The sequence below is a fragment of the Argiope bruennichi genome, chromosome 7 (assembly GCF_947563725.1).
Source record: "Argiope bruennichi chromosome 7, qqArgBrue1.1, whole genome shotgun sequence".
Classification (NCBI taxonomy): Eukaryota; Metazoa; Arthropoda; class Arachnida; order Araneae; family Araneidae; genus Argiope; species Argiope bruennichi.
In genome coordinates, this window is record NC_079157.1 from 63,475,076 (window position 1) to 63,490,530 (window position 15,455).

A 15,455-nucleotide genomic window follows, 5' to 3' on the forward strand; every position below is an offset into this window, starting at 1 on the left:
TTTCCTTGACAGGATAAAGAATGCTCCTAAACAAACTTTGGAAGTCGAGTCTTAAAGGAGATATTGAAAAAATTCTCGAATATTCCGAGTCCTTCATTTTTGTCGCCAAAATTCCCTAATTTCGTCAACAAGTTGTCTTCAAAGCCTGATTTAATGAACTCAATATCCATCTAGCATCCTTTAGAGAAATCCGTAAAGCTATCTTCTTTACCAAGAGACTTACTGCTCAGAGAAGCAATATTACATATTCGTAAAAATATAAAAAGTGACCCCATTTGGCGACTAGTTGTTTCCTCAGTATTGGGTTTAATTTTAGGTTAATTGCTTGTGCATAATTTGATATTCATACTTTCTTCAAAAATATTTTTAAACATCTACAAAGAATCCTTTACTGTAATAATTTTTTAGAACTTTTATACAATCTATTGATATTATGAATCATATTGATAATTAAAATCAGATGCGGGATAGAGGACTCATAAAAATTTAAAATTCCTAATTCATCACAACATTTATAAATTCAAACTACATAAAACATATTTATTTACTTCATTTAGACCAATTTTTATTAAAAGTATATATCTATTACTTAAGTTTTCGAAATTAACTAGTCCCTGATTAAATAGAATATCTTGCATATATTAAACTTTGTTTGTCTTAAATACAACTGAATTATTGAATTAATAGTTTGCATATATTTTAAAAAGCTACATAAAACATTATTTGCATATTTTTTTTAAATATCACGTTTCACATTTATTCCATTTTATAAAAACACATACTGAAAATTAAACTTTTCTAAATTTAGAGATAAGAGTTAATTTTCTAATCTGAGTTTATGCCAACCTGATGATAACAAGTTGATAAAAGCTCATTTTCATTACGCATGCATAATTGCTCGCTCAGGTTAAATTTTATTTTTATTTTATGAAAAATAAATAGTTCGGAAATATGGTTAAAATATATTTTAAAAAACATTAAAAACAGAAATTTAAATTATAGGTTAGAACATTGTATCATTGAAAAGACAACTTTTTAAACTTGGTGTAAATTTTTTTGTGCGAAATGTTTTCAAATGCAATTTTTCAATCCAATGAATAGATCTCACTTTTGCTTATTAGCAACTTTTTAAACAATTAATCTTTTGTAGAATAAACTGAAGAATGAGTTATTAATGAATCTGATAGGATTTCGGTTTTTCCACCGGAGGGAAAACCCAGTTAAGCATCTGAATATTTTGATTTTATTTTCCTTGTTGGGAAAATACTGTCGTTCGGACTATCATTTTGCGTATCTTGAGGGTAGTAAACAGATATGACTAAGTTCAGATGCAACTCCGTTTAAAATTGCTATGTGTTGCAGAAGGATTGCATTTTCTTATACTGTGAGTAAGGAAAATGTTATTTTGAAGTATTTAAAAGTTATTTTCTAGCCTTTATCCTTTTTTTTTTTCTTTCTCAATTCGCAGATAATTTCTCTAGGTATATTGCTATTAATGAAGGTGATAAAACGCCTCGGTTTAGTCAGAAGAATCCCCATTACTAACTGTCTGTTCTGGTGTAAAATTAAATATTCAGAGTTTCATTCATATTAAAAAAAATTATTATATATAAATTTTAAAATGTTAGTTGAAGTAGTTAATTATATATATATATATATATATATATATATATATATATATATATATATATGTTCCACATCGCTTTTTAACAAATGGGCCGAATTTAGCCAAATTATGTATCTATTATTTAACACAAGAGAAATATTTCTGTCAAATTCTGTGCAATTCTATACAGCAAATATTCTGTGCAAAGTGCTGAAGAATTACAAATTAGAAATTAATAGAAAATTTGCAATTGCAAAGTTAACTGAAATAAAAATTTGCACTTTGCTTTAAATTCAACTTCGGTGCAAATTACTGTGAAAGAAATATTTTTATCGCATTTTAAGATTCAAAATTTTACATTTCCAATGATACCAATTTCATTTCCATCCTTTTTTTCTTCAATTTTCATTAATATTTTAAAATTTAACAAATGATTAAATAGATGAAAACGTTTTTTTAGAAGAAAATTAGCAATGGACGGTTTTTAAAAATCGTCTGGTTAAAATGGTACATTAATTTTGATTAAAAAAAATTTCTGACGATCAAAGGATTTTCAGTATTATAATATTTTATGAAAAGCAATTTTTACATAAAAATATTAGAATTAAAGCGTTTTAATTCACGAACAACGAAAAGTACATAAATTCGTATATGCAAATACAAGGTAAATATTATTAAATTATTCTCTTATCTCGAATATTGCTAAACAGTGGCTTAGAAACTTCAAATACGGTAGGTAGTTGTTTCTTGTATACTATTTATATTACTAAAAATTTTTTTCGAAATTTAATTTTATTAATCAATTAAAAATTAACCGACAATCATTCACTTATCTCGAATATTGCTGAACTAAGCGGCTTAGAAATTTCAAATTCGACAAGTTAGTTGTTTCTTGAATACTATGCTCAATAAGAAAAGAAGTAATTTTTTAATTAATTAAAAGTTAATCGAAATTTTATCGTTTTTCTAGAATAATTTTGGAGCATATTATAACACAAAAAGTACTTATACACTATTTTAAGGTATAAAGATTGGTCTTTTAATAATACCGTTCAAATCTACTATATATTAAGTTTTAATAAGCTTTCAAATTAATTTTAAATACTATTTCTAACAACATTAATTATTCTTGTAATGAAATTTAAATCAATATCATTGCATCATCACATGTTTCAGACATTTAGTTTTATCGCTGATAATGTAAAGATAAAGAAATGCCCTTTATATTATATTATATTATATATATATATATATTGACTTCAAAGCAGACCTTCACTTTTTCTTTAATTTCGCAATATACAAGCTCAGCAATTTGCCTTTTAAAACTGTTTGGTTTTTCTTGGTTTCTCTTTCATATATATATATTTTAGAATGTATCCAATTTATGCACCGTAAGTCTTTTTAATATTTGTCTTAAAAGAATTTTAACTCATTTGATTAATTTCATTGTATTTCTGTAATACTTTATTAGATTAGCTTCAAAGAAATCTTTTATAAAACCTGACAATGGCCATTTGCTTTTGTTTTATCCCAAATGATTTCCATAATTTCTTTAAGTATTTAATTCCGTTTTTTCCCTCATTTTAAAAATCAGAACTATGAAAAAATTATTTCTAGTGTATTATATTTCTCAAAAAAGATACAAGATAAATAAAAATTCAAACGTTCATTTTTAATTTTTTAAATACATAAATGTAAAGGAATTCATCAACGCTTTTAAACATAGTAATGATAAATAATAATTTTCCTAAATAATTAATACAATTTTCGCTGAATATTAAAAAAAAAAGGTAGTAAAATGGATTTCAACAATTAAAGATTTACATGAGTATTTGGCAGACGATTCAAATAAATAAATAAATGAAAAGAATTTCGAATTTCTGGTCTAAGAAATTGTAGCCAGAATAATGTTTTAAGTTTGATTCATCTTTATATTTCTTTTAAAATTCTTACTTTTTTACTTCTCTTACTTTCTTAGCAGCGATAATGTGCATACAAAAATACATTTAATATTGCTGCAATACACGTTTTCATATACAATTACAACAACAAAATGTACTGTTATGAAATGTACTTAATTTTTTTGTATTTATTTATTAAAACTAGAGAAAATAAATTATATGAAAATAAAAATGGCATCACTAAAGAGCTATTTTTCTCCCACTGAATATTAAATTGAGTAAAAATGATTTCTGTCCAGTATTCTCCAATGTTATTGAGATAAAAAAAAAGTTACATTTTGGTATATTTTTAACTAAAAATCTAATTAAAATACCGAAAACCTATTTTTTAGAAAGCACTCCTTATTCAAGAATTGACAACATGTTCAAATTGGGAAATACCAAATCCAACAGTCTGCGAACAGATTTGAATTATTTTTGCATACCGCATGTAGCCTCATATAATTTAGCATCCAGCCTAAAAAGGAATCACGTTAAAATGATACTTTTTCTGATTCTCGAATTAGTGATTATTAGTGGTTTACAAGATGACAGAAAGCCATTAAGTGCTTTATTACTTAAATGTCAAAAAGAAAGGGGGAAAATGTCCGAAGAGAAAGGCAGGAAAATCTTTCCATAATTACTTACAATTCAAATAAAAAGTAAAACAATTTTCTGTTTAATGTTCAATTAAGAAGAGAAAAATTAAGCATTAAAAAACGAATAAGTCTGGATAAGAAAACTCAATTATGAAAATTTACCTCGATAAATATAAAATATATACTTAATTCTATACTACTGAGATCAAAAGCATCGGGAATGTTGCCAAAAATCAAATTCATTAGTAAATATCTATTGCATTACTTCAAAGTAATCCCCTCCGACAGTAATGCATCTCTACAAAGAATTCTTCCTGAAAACATGTCTGAATGCCATTTTTGTAAAACCCTTTCAAAACTAGGGTTTTTTTCCCCCCTTTATTTTTTTATTGCATCATTTAACTTAACGACGCGGCAATTCTAAGAAAATAATTGTGAAAATAAGAGTCGTCTGATGCCGCATCTGTTAAATAAGGAATTTATTGAGCCGAAATCGTTGAATTTCTTGTTACGAATAATAATGGTATTGGAAAGAGCGCATTTCCGTGATGCGGGGAAAAAATCAAGTCCTTTTCAATGCAAAAAGTTATAAAATAATATTCCGAATTTTATAAAGTCAATTTTCTGATATGATCGACATGTTAATGATTAGAAGAAATGGGTGGTCTCCCTGAGCGCGATTAAGCAATGAAAGACTTTTTTTAAACATTGTATGCCATTCAAATACTCTTGTTTGTAATTAGGAAGTGTCTTTAAAGTTTTATTTTATTATTATTTTTTTTCAATATTTCACTTGTAGTTGTAAAAATAAATGTATAAAACTGTTCAATTGTAGTTGTAAAAATTGTAGAAAAATGGCATTACGAAAAGAAAATTTAATCCATATATCCAAAATGGTGAATGAGCATTCACCATTTTGGAGAGTCAACAAAGTAAAATTCTTACCTTATGAAAAATTTATTTTCAGACAACAATATAAAATCAATATCGAATGTTGCCAGATGTTTAAATCAATCGTGAAAATATTTTATAAGTAATAGCAATTTATTTTTATATATCATGCATTTTAAATGAAGTATTTTCGATAATTTTTGATCACAGTAGTAAAAATGATTATAAATTCCAGATTCTATTCTAATTTGACTTTTTAAAAATGTCAATTTGTGTGGTTTGCAACCACATTCCAAACAGGTCAGGGGATTTAACAATTTTTAAATATGAAATTATTAGCGCATAACAAAGCGCTAAATGGGAATAACTGTATGAATTTATGAAAGAAAATAGTCTACTGTAAAACTCACAATAGAGTAGTAATTCAAGCTTACAACCCCGTAACACCAATTTCATTTTGGGAGCCATTATTGTGCAATTTGCTAAATGCAACACATGAATTTCAGTCTAGCGTAAAATGGCATGTAATTAACTCCTTGAAATGAGAATTTATTTAAATTCCAAATTAGTTAATACGTTTTATTTTGGACATTTATTGTTATTTATATCCACATTGGAATGAAAAGAATACCAGGGGTACTTAAATATATCCAGAGATTTTTGTCCTTTAAATTAATTGCTACATTAACATATAGATGTAATTATAAAAAATTCTGTAGCTCAGTGCACCAATCTGAAACTTTATTTCAATGGAGGGGATTAAATGAAAGATATCACACACATTTACGTTTATCATGTGATTTTGGTATCCCGGAATCGACTCTATTACGAGCACTCACCCTGGGGCAGTTTCAAAAACAGCCAATATTTATACTGAAGTTGGAGTGATGGGAACGAAAAACAGATGCCAAGTGTCAGGAAGAAAACATTAATTTTGAAATAGCATTTTTTCCCCCTTTTTTTTTCTGTTTGAAATAAACCTACGAAAGTTTAAAAATTGAAGGGTGCTCCTTTTCTACTTCTCGCATGCCACATAAACTTAGAACTTGTTTTATTTGGCCCATGTTTAGTCTTTGAGTTTGGCATGCTTGATGGGGGGGGGGGGGGGGACTGAATTAACTAAAAATGGTTGGAAATATTTTTTAACTTAATAACACTGTTGCATTATATTTCAATAGATATATGAACATCTGAATTTAAAATACTAGATATTGATGAATTTCATTTGTAAATAAATATCTTCTGCATACAAAAAATAAATAAAAATAATAATAAAAATTTTTTTTTTTTAAAAATATAAAATTAGAATGAATTTGTTCCCTTTTGTTATACATTAAAAAAAAAAAGCACAAGACGATACAGATTAACTGGTCAGTAGTTCTGATTTTCAGGATCGAAAAACATAACCCAAACTTCCCTCTTTTTTAAAAAACTTTTTAGTAAATAGTTCAGACTAAAAAACAATGTGATACACACGAGATAAACCATAAAATAAACCCCCACCCCATCCCAATTCTAGTTATTGACTGCGCGTTGAATAGGGCAACTTAATATGTCCTATTAGAATGAATAAATCTGGAAAAAAATACAAAAATGCATGATTCTTTACCTTTTTTATATTTTTAATACTTACTAACTTTTGCCTATTTCATCGATTTTAAATATTTTATTTATTTACTGAATTTTGTTCTTTATCACTTCTATTCTCACTATGCAACTTCCCGCACAAAAGTACAGAAAATCTGGTATTTTGAATTCTATATACATAGATTTAATGTCATATAAAACAATAGAGTATTCTGCTATTTTCCATTCAGGAAAGCTATTATTGCCGACTTATGTAAGTGCATATGAACTGACAACAAATCCAGCAGATAAAATCTATAACGTGGGCGTTAAGGAAAATAAAATGAAAAATTACCAACCTATTAGGCAAGACTTTCAATTCCATTATCTGGTATCAAATCTTCGTTATCGAATAATATTCAAAATGACTGAAAGAGTTCGATCATCCCTTTACTGAAATTTTATTTAAACAGAGGATATTGCTTCATGCGGTGTGTGTGACCGGATGACGTTATGATGAGATAAGAACACTTAAAGAGAATGATAAACAAAGCGCCAAATTAGTTGCCCCTGTAAATCCACGGATGCTTGCTTCGAAAAAGCGTAGATAAAGAAACTCGACGAAAATAACCGACGGTATTTTGGGCAGAAAAACCCGCTCTTTTTCATTTTCGCTTTACACCTTTTCAGACTCAAAATTTCGGCTATCCGGAAAAAAAAAAAAAAAGTATTTTATTTATATGCTTTTAATCGAAATATAAGATTCTTCCACGGAATCTAATGACAGTTAGAATGGTAAATAACGAACTTCCAACCCGATGTAAACGCAGCGAAACTTTTACGTTTGTTGCTGCCATTTTATTTTTTTAATAAGTGAAAAGGATAAATATTTAAAGGGCATCGACTCAAGGTCGACGCAAACGCCCCCGCCCACCGCAAAACAGTTTCGTTTCACTCGGGGTTTTTGGCTTCTTTCTAGAGCCTTGCCAATAAATTTTCTACAGATCTAACCGTTACTGTGTTACTATTCGGGAAAAGATTTTGTACGGAAAGAACTTCAGCAACGAAGTGGATGAGAAGAATAACTCGAGGGAGGTAAAAATAAAAACAAACAGAACGTAAGAACAATATGCAGTGACGTTAGGCATACAGAGATTGAGTAATGTTCCAAACTGTGTGTGGTTGGAAACTTATGTTTCCTAAGAAAAAAAAAAAAAAAAAATGTAACATTTGACATTTCAGGAAAAGAGTCGATTCATGGCTTCTGAATCTGCTTTTCATATAAGTTAACATTCACCTGAATTCTTTGAAGGATTTCTTATGAAACTACATGAATCATTAAAAAAAAAGTTATGAAATCCTCATTCGGATGTATGAATGGTTTCAGAAATGTTTCTGATGAATCAACTGCTTTAAAAAATATAATTTTTTATACACTTACGAGGAAAATCTAATTTATGTAAAATAAGCAAAACTCTGACTAATATGAAAGGCCAAACCTAGCAACTATAATTACTTAATTTCACAGACCGAAGAATGAAATAAGCCAATAATTTAACTAAAATTATACAATATTAGACAATGAGGAAATCATGTAATATTAAAATTTACATATTATGGTGGAATTTTAATTTTTGATATACTTCTGTTGTTTACTTTCAAAAAATAACTAATACAGAGGGAGGGGGGGGAAGAATCCGCATCAGATTTATATTACAAATTTAAAATATATCGGATTCAGGAAGAAGGAGGGATTGGTTTCAATATATATACAAATATAAAGATATAAACAATTTAACGAAATAAACTTTCAAAAATATAATTACTCGATTTAATATTTGAGTCGTAAATAAGAAACTCTGGTACACCATAAGCTTACTGTGAAAAGTATCCATAAGCCTTTCACTAAGCAGATTTGACATGTTACTAACACAAAAACATCTGTTGAATCTAACATGTAAAAATGAAGTTTACAAAAAAAAAAAAAAAAAAAAAAAAAAAAAGATGCTAAATGAATGGCCAAATAGGTATGAAACAGCAAAAACGACCACCTACACAGCAATTTCACCATTTCCTGAAATAAGACAAAAATGTCAAGATTTGAGGAAAACATCCGTCTATTCTCGGCCGTTAAAATACATCACTAATCCATTGCAAAAATATAATGTAATTACGCAAAAACAGTTATTTTTTTTTAAACATAAGAATCAGCAGGAAGGGACTAAAATGGTTTCACTTCTGTGTCATGAGAAAATGGAGCTGATAAACTTTTTGAAAATGTGCGCTTTCATTATATCCGTTGCTGTAATTAGCAACACATCATATATATTTATTTAAAATGAAACTTATAACTTCCTGAGATACCGGACATGAGTAGTTTCACGACTACCAAATTCGAAATACGATTAAAGGAGATTCGCTTTGTGGTACAAGCAATTGTCTACATGTGCCTGTGAAATGCATTTGTGCGATGCATTGTGAAGTAGCAAATCACAAAACGCGAATTGTACAAGAGCCAAAATAAGTGACTAAAGCAATTTCTTTACGCTGAGAGTTTTTGAATGTTTCACTTTACGTCTGAAATTAGTCACACCATGACTAGCATGCAAATTACTAAGCAAAATTAGAAGGCTAATGACGCACAATTTATATTAAATATGAAATATATTATAGTAAAAAATCAAAAAGCATAAATACGCCCTCAATAATGAACCAAAAATTAGAAAATATTTATTTTTTTAAAGGAAAAAACAATAATTTAGATGAACTGAACTAACTCTTAACTATTCCTACTTATAGTACATTTGTAATTTTTAATGGATATTTAGAAATGATATTTCACATCATATTCAACTAAGCTTAAATATTTTTTCCGTGCCTTTCGATTTTGTGACTTTATTTTATAAAACAAAATTTTCTACTAATTAGTAAACTACTGAAACGTATTTTTTAAAAATATTTCTAATTTTTTTTGTCTTTAATATATTTTATAATTTTTTTTAATTTTAATAATAATAAAGGGATGAATGTGTATCTGCAGGTACTCTAAAAATCAAACCCATTGATTTAAAGCTATCGAATTAATTTCAAATATATTATGAAGAGTGAAAATGCACCTCTGACTGCCCCCTCCCCGAATTGAGTAAGAAAATTAAAAGTTAAGAGAGATTTGGGCTTTTCCCCATAATAATTCTCGGAAATATAGTTGGATAATATACTTTTTGCACCATTAAAAAACATTTTAATGATATTAATTCAATCGTAATGCAGTTTAATTCTGCATAATTTTCAATAAAACTGTTTATTTTTGCACCGAAATTTAAACTGGGTGCATTGTTTTATCAAATATATGACCGTGTGACTTTTCTTCCATTGTCGAACGTCAAGGAAGAAAGATTCTTGTTTATTGTCTGTGAAGTTTACACGAGGAATACAAAAGTACAATTACAGTACCGCGAAAGATAACTTGCAATTAAATGATAGATTAGCAGGGCAATTATGTTTTCAGTGACACTCCCTTTGGCAAGTGCATTTGAACAATAAATAAAGTAAGTGCAAGATCATTAAAATAATACGTTGATAGCTTTAATATCTATTACATTTTTTGATGTTTAAGGTTACTTTGTTGAAAGAAGCGTGAACATCGAATAATAAATGGGAGATTTAATAGAAATTAAAACGCTACTAAACACAAATAATATAGCTATCAGATGCCAGCTGATCGCCAAAAGCAGTTAGTAATAAATAACATGTAATTAATTATTACAAACTGATTACCAAAATGCACTTCGCACATGGAATCAAATTTTGATGATATAAAACACTATATGAATGCATACAGCTGTAGAAAATTACAATACTCAAGTAGATCAGGGAATGAAAAATCAATGATAAAATTCCATCTTCACAAACATGAGAAATTCAAGTTAAATAAAAACAAAAACTTATTTCATAAAACATTTTCCACTGCCATTATTCAGAAAATGTAATTCCCATTGAAATGTACATAAGAGTAAGACGAATCGTTGAACATGGTGGGAGGTAGGTTTTTACAAAGATTAGTGAATTTGAGCTGAAATTAGGCAACTTAAATACTTAACTGGCTTATTTCCAGGCAAGAAATGTAAACCATCTGCTTTTAAAATGCTTTTTAAAAATTTTGAGATCTTGGCACAAACAAATGCGATGTAGTTACCAATTTTTTTCTCTTCAATTTTTAGAGATTATTACTTGCGAAACAACTATAAAATAATACATATAGATGAAATTCCATGCTTTCGAAAACAGTTTCAGATCCTCGACGGAGCCTCTTTGAGAATTTAAAATCCAGACACAAATAGCAATGCTCTCCCCCCATGTAAATATCAGGGCTGGATTATCAACCATTCAAAGTAAGCAACTCCCGAAGGGGCCTTGCAATATTAGGAGACACCAAAATTTCATTATATTCTTTTACGATATTGCCTGATTATACTAATTTTATGCTTTCATTTAAATTTCGAGTACCATGCACTTAAATTGATTCAAACTAAAATCAAGTATGAGTTTAAATGCTAAAACATAACTGTAACATTCTTAATTAATTACCTTTTACAATATGTTTAAAAACTTTGAAAAAAATTCACTGCTTCATATTTTTAAAAAAATCTCGATTCTATATTTAAATAGCATTTAGGGTGCGCTCAAAAGTTGTGGTTGTTTTGATATTTTGTTTGAAATTTATTTTAAAATTTCAATCTTGATTTTATATATATATATATATATATATATATATATATATATATATATATATATATATATATATATATATATATATATATATATATATATATATATATGAGATATACTGAAACCAATCCTCACGAACGGGCGGCTTAGTAAAATACTTTGTCAAATTATCAGAAATTGCTACATAAAATTGCTCACACAAATAATTATCAATAAAATATTTAGGCACATAAATTACAGATATCAGAAAAGAGTGCACTCATGCTTTGCCTAAGGACCCCTAGAGGACTTAATCCGGTCCTGGTAAATATAAATATTGTTTATTTTACCAGAATGGTGAGTGTTATTTCTCAAATACTTAAAGAAGAAGAATCAGAATGTAGGAGTCATTCTTTCAATCATAGAAACTTTTTAATTATTATCTTCATACTAATTAAACTAAAACTATCTTGAAAAGAAAGAGAAAGAATGGATACAGTGCTTTTGCAGTTCGAATATTTCAAAAGATTAAATAGAGAACGCATTATTTTCCATATAGAGATTTTTTCTTATAATAACTTAGCATTTATTTCTAATAAAGAAAAATATTACAATTTAAATAATAGCATTAATATTTTCTGATCTAAGTATCAAGCAGATAGACACGAAGTTCAAAGGATACACCTCATTGACCGATGTCGGGGACACTACTGTCAATGCACCCAAAAGCGAAATTCCACATAAGTAGGGGGATCGAAATTTGTGAAAATCGTTTAAATAATATTTTATTATTTTTCTATAACTATAAAAATATATAATAAATTATAATATTTATATTTTTATAAATTATATTGTAAAAAAATATTAATTCTGTGAATAATAAAATATTAGAATAATATGAACACTTTATTAAGTATAACTAATCATATTTTTATGTATTTCATTATGTTCATTTAGTTATTAGAATATTTATAAATGCGGAACCTATGCTTCAATGATATTTTGTATGATGATATTTGAGATGTTGGGCAGTTTAGTCAAAATAAATTGATGCAGATGCATATTTAGAAAACCAATGAAATTATAAAAAAATATATATTAATTTAAAATAAATCATTACGTGTAAGAAATCATATCATGTGAGAACATCTTATTAAAAGAAAAAGGTCTCATAATGCACACAGCCTAATTCCACAAAGTACCCAAATGAATCACTGCATGCACCAGTGATAAAAATCCCTTGAATTAAAACTGTTTGAGAAATGAATAACATATGTGGTAATCAGAATTTTATATGTTGTGCAAGTGTGGTCCATAAAAATTATATTAAATACCCAAATTGTACTTTCCTATAATTAAGATACAAAAGTGCAGATACAACAAAACTAAAGTAAAACAAGCAAACAATAAATCAATTTTTTTATAAACAGGTTGCCAACTGTTATAGTTATCATCACAAGAGACCAAGAACATTTCTAAACAGTTTTTTTCAGGCATGCTTCTTAGAAATTCAAAATTCTTTAATCCTTTACTTTAAAACTAAGGATGAGTATCTTATAGGAAAAACAAAAATAGTAGCAGATTCAGGGACCTAGGTTCCTCTTTTAATTAACTAATCAAATACTTTTTTTCCCACATATTTTTAACTTGAATCAAGATAGCTTTTTTAATTTAAGTTAAAAATTTTTATTTTAGTAATTTTGTGTTATTGCATATATTTTTATTAATTTATTAAGGTTCATAAATGTACAGCACCTACATTTGCACAAAATATAGCAGAAGCAAGCTGTTCATAAACCTTGAAATAATTATGTGAATGTAATGAAATGGATAGGAACTTGAACTATACTTGACAAAATTTTAATATTATATTCAAATAATCAAAGAATTTAGATTTTTAGGAGGGGGGGGGGGGCAGGGAATTTGTAAATTTGGCAACTAAGCTTACTTGGAGACCTAGATGAAAATCTAACATAATCTAACCTAGCTCAAAATCCACTAACGGACATAAATATAAGCTGAGTTCATAGGTAAACCATGTAGCTTAAAAGAAGAGGAAATGGTGACAGTATTTTAGCAGATTGAAATTTTCACTTCCTAACAATTCCTTCAGATTTTAAAAATAGAAAGAAAATTAAAATTAGCCAATGTTTTTTACCTTAAGCATATAACATTATATTTAAAAACTAACATCATTTACATTTTCTTCTCACTTCATAGCTTCAATCTTCCTGAAATTAAACAATGAAAATGCTGCAGAAAAGGTGAGATATTTTTTTCCTTATTTCTCCAAACAAAAGAAATCTATTTTTGTCTTCCAACTGAATGATACAGTATAATATCAGAATGATATCAGTATAATATATTTCAACTTTTAAAAATTTGAATAGGAATTTTCATTTATTTATTTATTTTTTAACATCTTCATAAAAAATTACAAGATGCCCTGTATTTATAGTCTGATTTTAAAGAAAGCTTTTGTACTTGAAAGAGTTAAATCAGATTATGTAAATTTTGTAAAGGTTTATAATTTTTGTAGAAGTCTAAATGTAATACTTAAAATTCGAGTTCAAACATATTTCTTGACTGAAAAATGCCTGCATAGATTTTATGAGCACATAGAAGTAAAAAGGAAAGTTGTTATTTAATTGAAATGAAAATGTTTCTAACATGTTAAAAAAAAAAAAAAAACTACTTTGTTTTTGACAATCTAAAAGCAACAGCAAAAAGAAAATATTTCAATGAATCAAAAATGAAATTTCTAAGATACCAAGAAATATATTTTCTATCAACTATCAATTTCAAGAATTATTTGAAAAATTTTGAAATGAAAGTTTAAATTAAGATTGTAATAAGTACTATTCAAAGGTCAATAAAAGTTGAAATTATCAATGACTAAATATTCATAACAAAATATATAAACGAACACAGATATCACCTCAAACCATAGAGGAAAGTGCATGCTATACAAAAGCCTAACCTAATTCTCATCTCCTCCTTAAAATATAAATGAAGCAATCACAATTAAAAAAAAAACTTTATCAAATTTTTGTACTAAAACATCTTTTTAACTTATAATGCAAAAACATAATCTTATATTAATAGAATTTTATTAATAGTAATAATAATGTAATTTCTTTGTAGAGTATTCTTTATCAAAATAGCAATTTTCCAAAACAATTTTATACACCCTTCTTTCTTTTCATATAGATTGTGGATTAAATTATGACTATTTTTATGCATGTAATCCAATTTCTTTCATTTAACATATAACAACATGATTATATGTTTTTTAAAAGAACTTTCTTAGATATGCTAGCAATAAATATAAATATTTGATAGCCTATAAAAAAGCTGGTCTTTTAATTTCTTTCATTCTTCCAGCTGAAAAACATTTTACAACATTTAGTTTAGAGAATAAAAATGAATAAACTCTTTCTGTCACTTTGAATTAATGGATACAGAAAATCAAAATGAAAGTCTTGTCTGATAGATTCCTAATTTTTCATTTTATTTCCCTTAACACCCATATTGCAAGGTTTTATTAACTGAGTTTGTTGTCAGTCATATGCACGTATTGGTAAAATTCAAATAAGTATGATGATAATTGCTGAAAAACTCAGTAATTTAAGAGAAGATAAAATAGCAGAAATGACCACTGTGAAGAAACTGAAATGAACATACTAGTTTTTTTATAGAAAAAAAAAAGAATCTGATCTGTTATAAGCTGAATTTTAGATGATAAACGAGTTACTCAAAATATACACCAATGCTTAACAATAATGCAACATTCATTTACTTCTAATATTTGCTAAATTTAATGAACACTGAATAAACAAATTAATAAAATTCTTAATTTGCTATTGAAAACAGAAGTCAGTTATTCCTAAACAGATGAAAATTATAACATGTAACATTTCTCATTAAACAAAATTCTCATTGAACAATACAGGCAACTGATTGAAAAACATTTGTTTGCCCACATACAACTCAATTTACAACCAACATACATAAATAAAGAATGGTACATTTTTAAAAATAACTCCTTAGCAAACAGTACTTTGATGATGAATTTATGACAAAAAAAAAAAAAAAAACTTTTGAAAAAACAAAATATTTACATTTTTTTTAAATAGAAATTACATA

General features: G+C 27.1%; 1 protein-coding gene across 3 annotated transcripts in view; it reads right to left on the reverse strand.

Moving 5' to 3' along the window:
• LOC129975022 (TGF-beta-activated kinase 1 and MAP3K7-binding protein 2-like) overlaps positions 1 to 15,455 on the reverse strand; it is a 60,014-nt gene that overhangs the window by 41,946 nt on the left and 2,613 nt on the right. The window contains exon 1 of one of the 3 annotated variants that reach the window (XM_056087883.1): positions 6,962 to 7,106. The exons of the other annotated variants lie outside the window; for them this stretch is intronic. The gene's annotated coding sequence lies outside the window, so the exon portion shown is untranslated. Of the gene's footprint in view, positions 1 to 6,961; positions 7,107 to 15,455 lie in introns of those variants that run through there. 3 annotated transcript variants of the gene reach the window in all.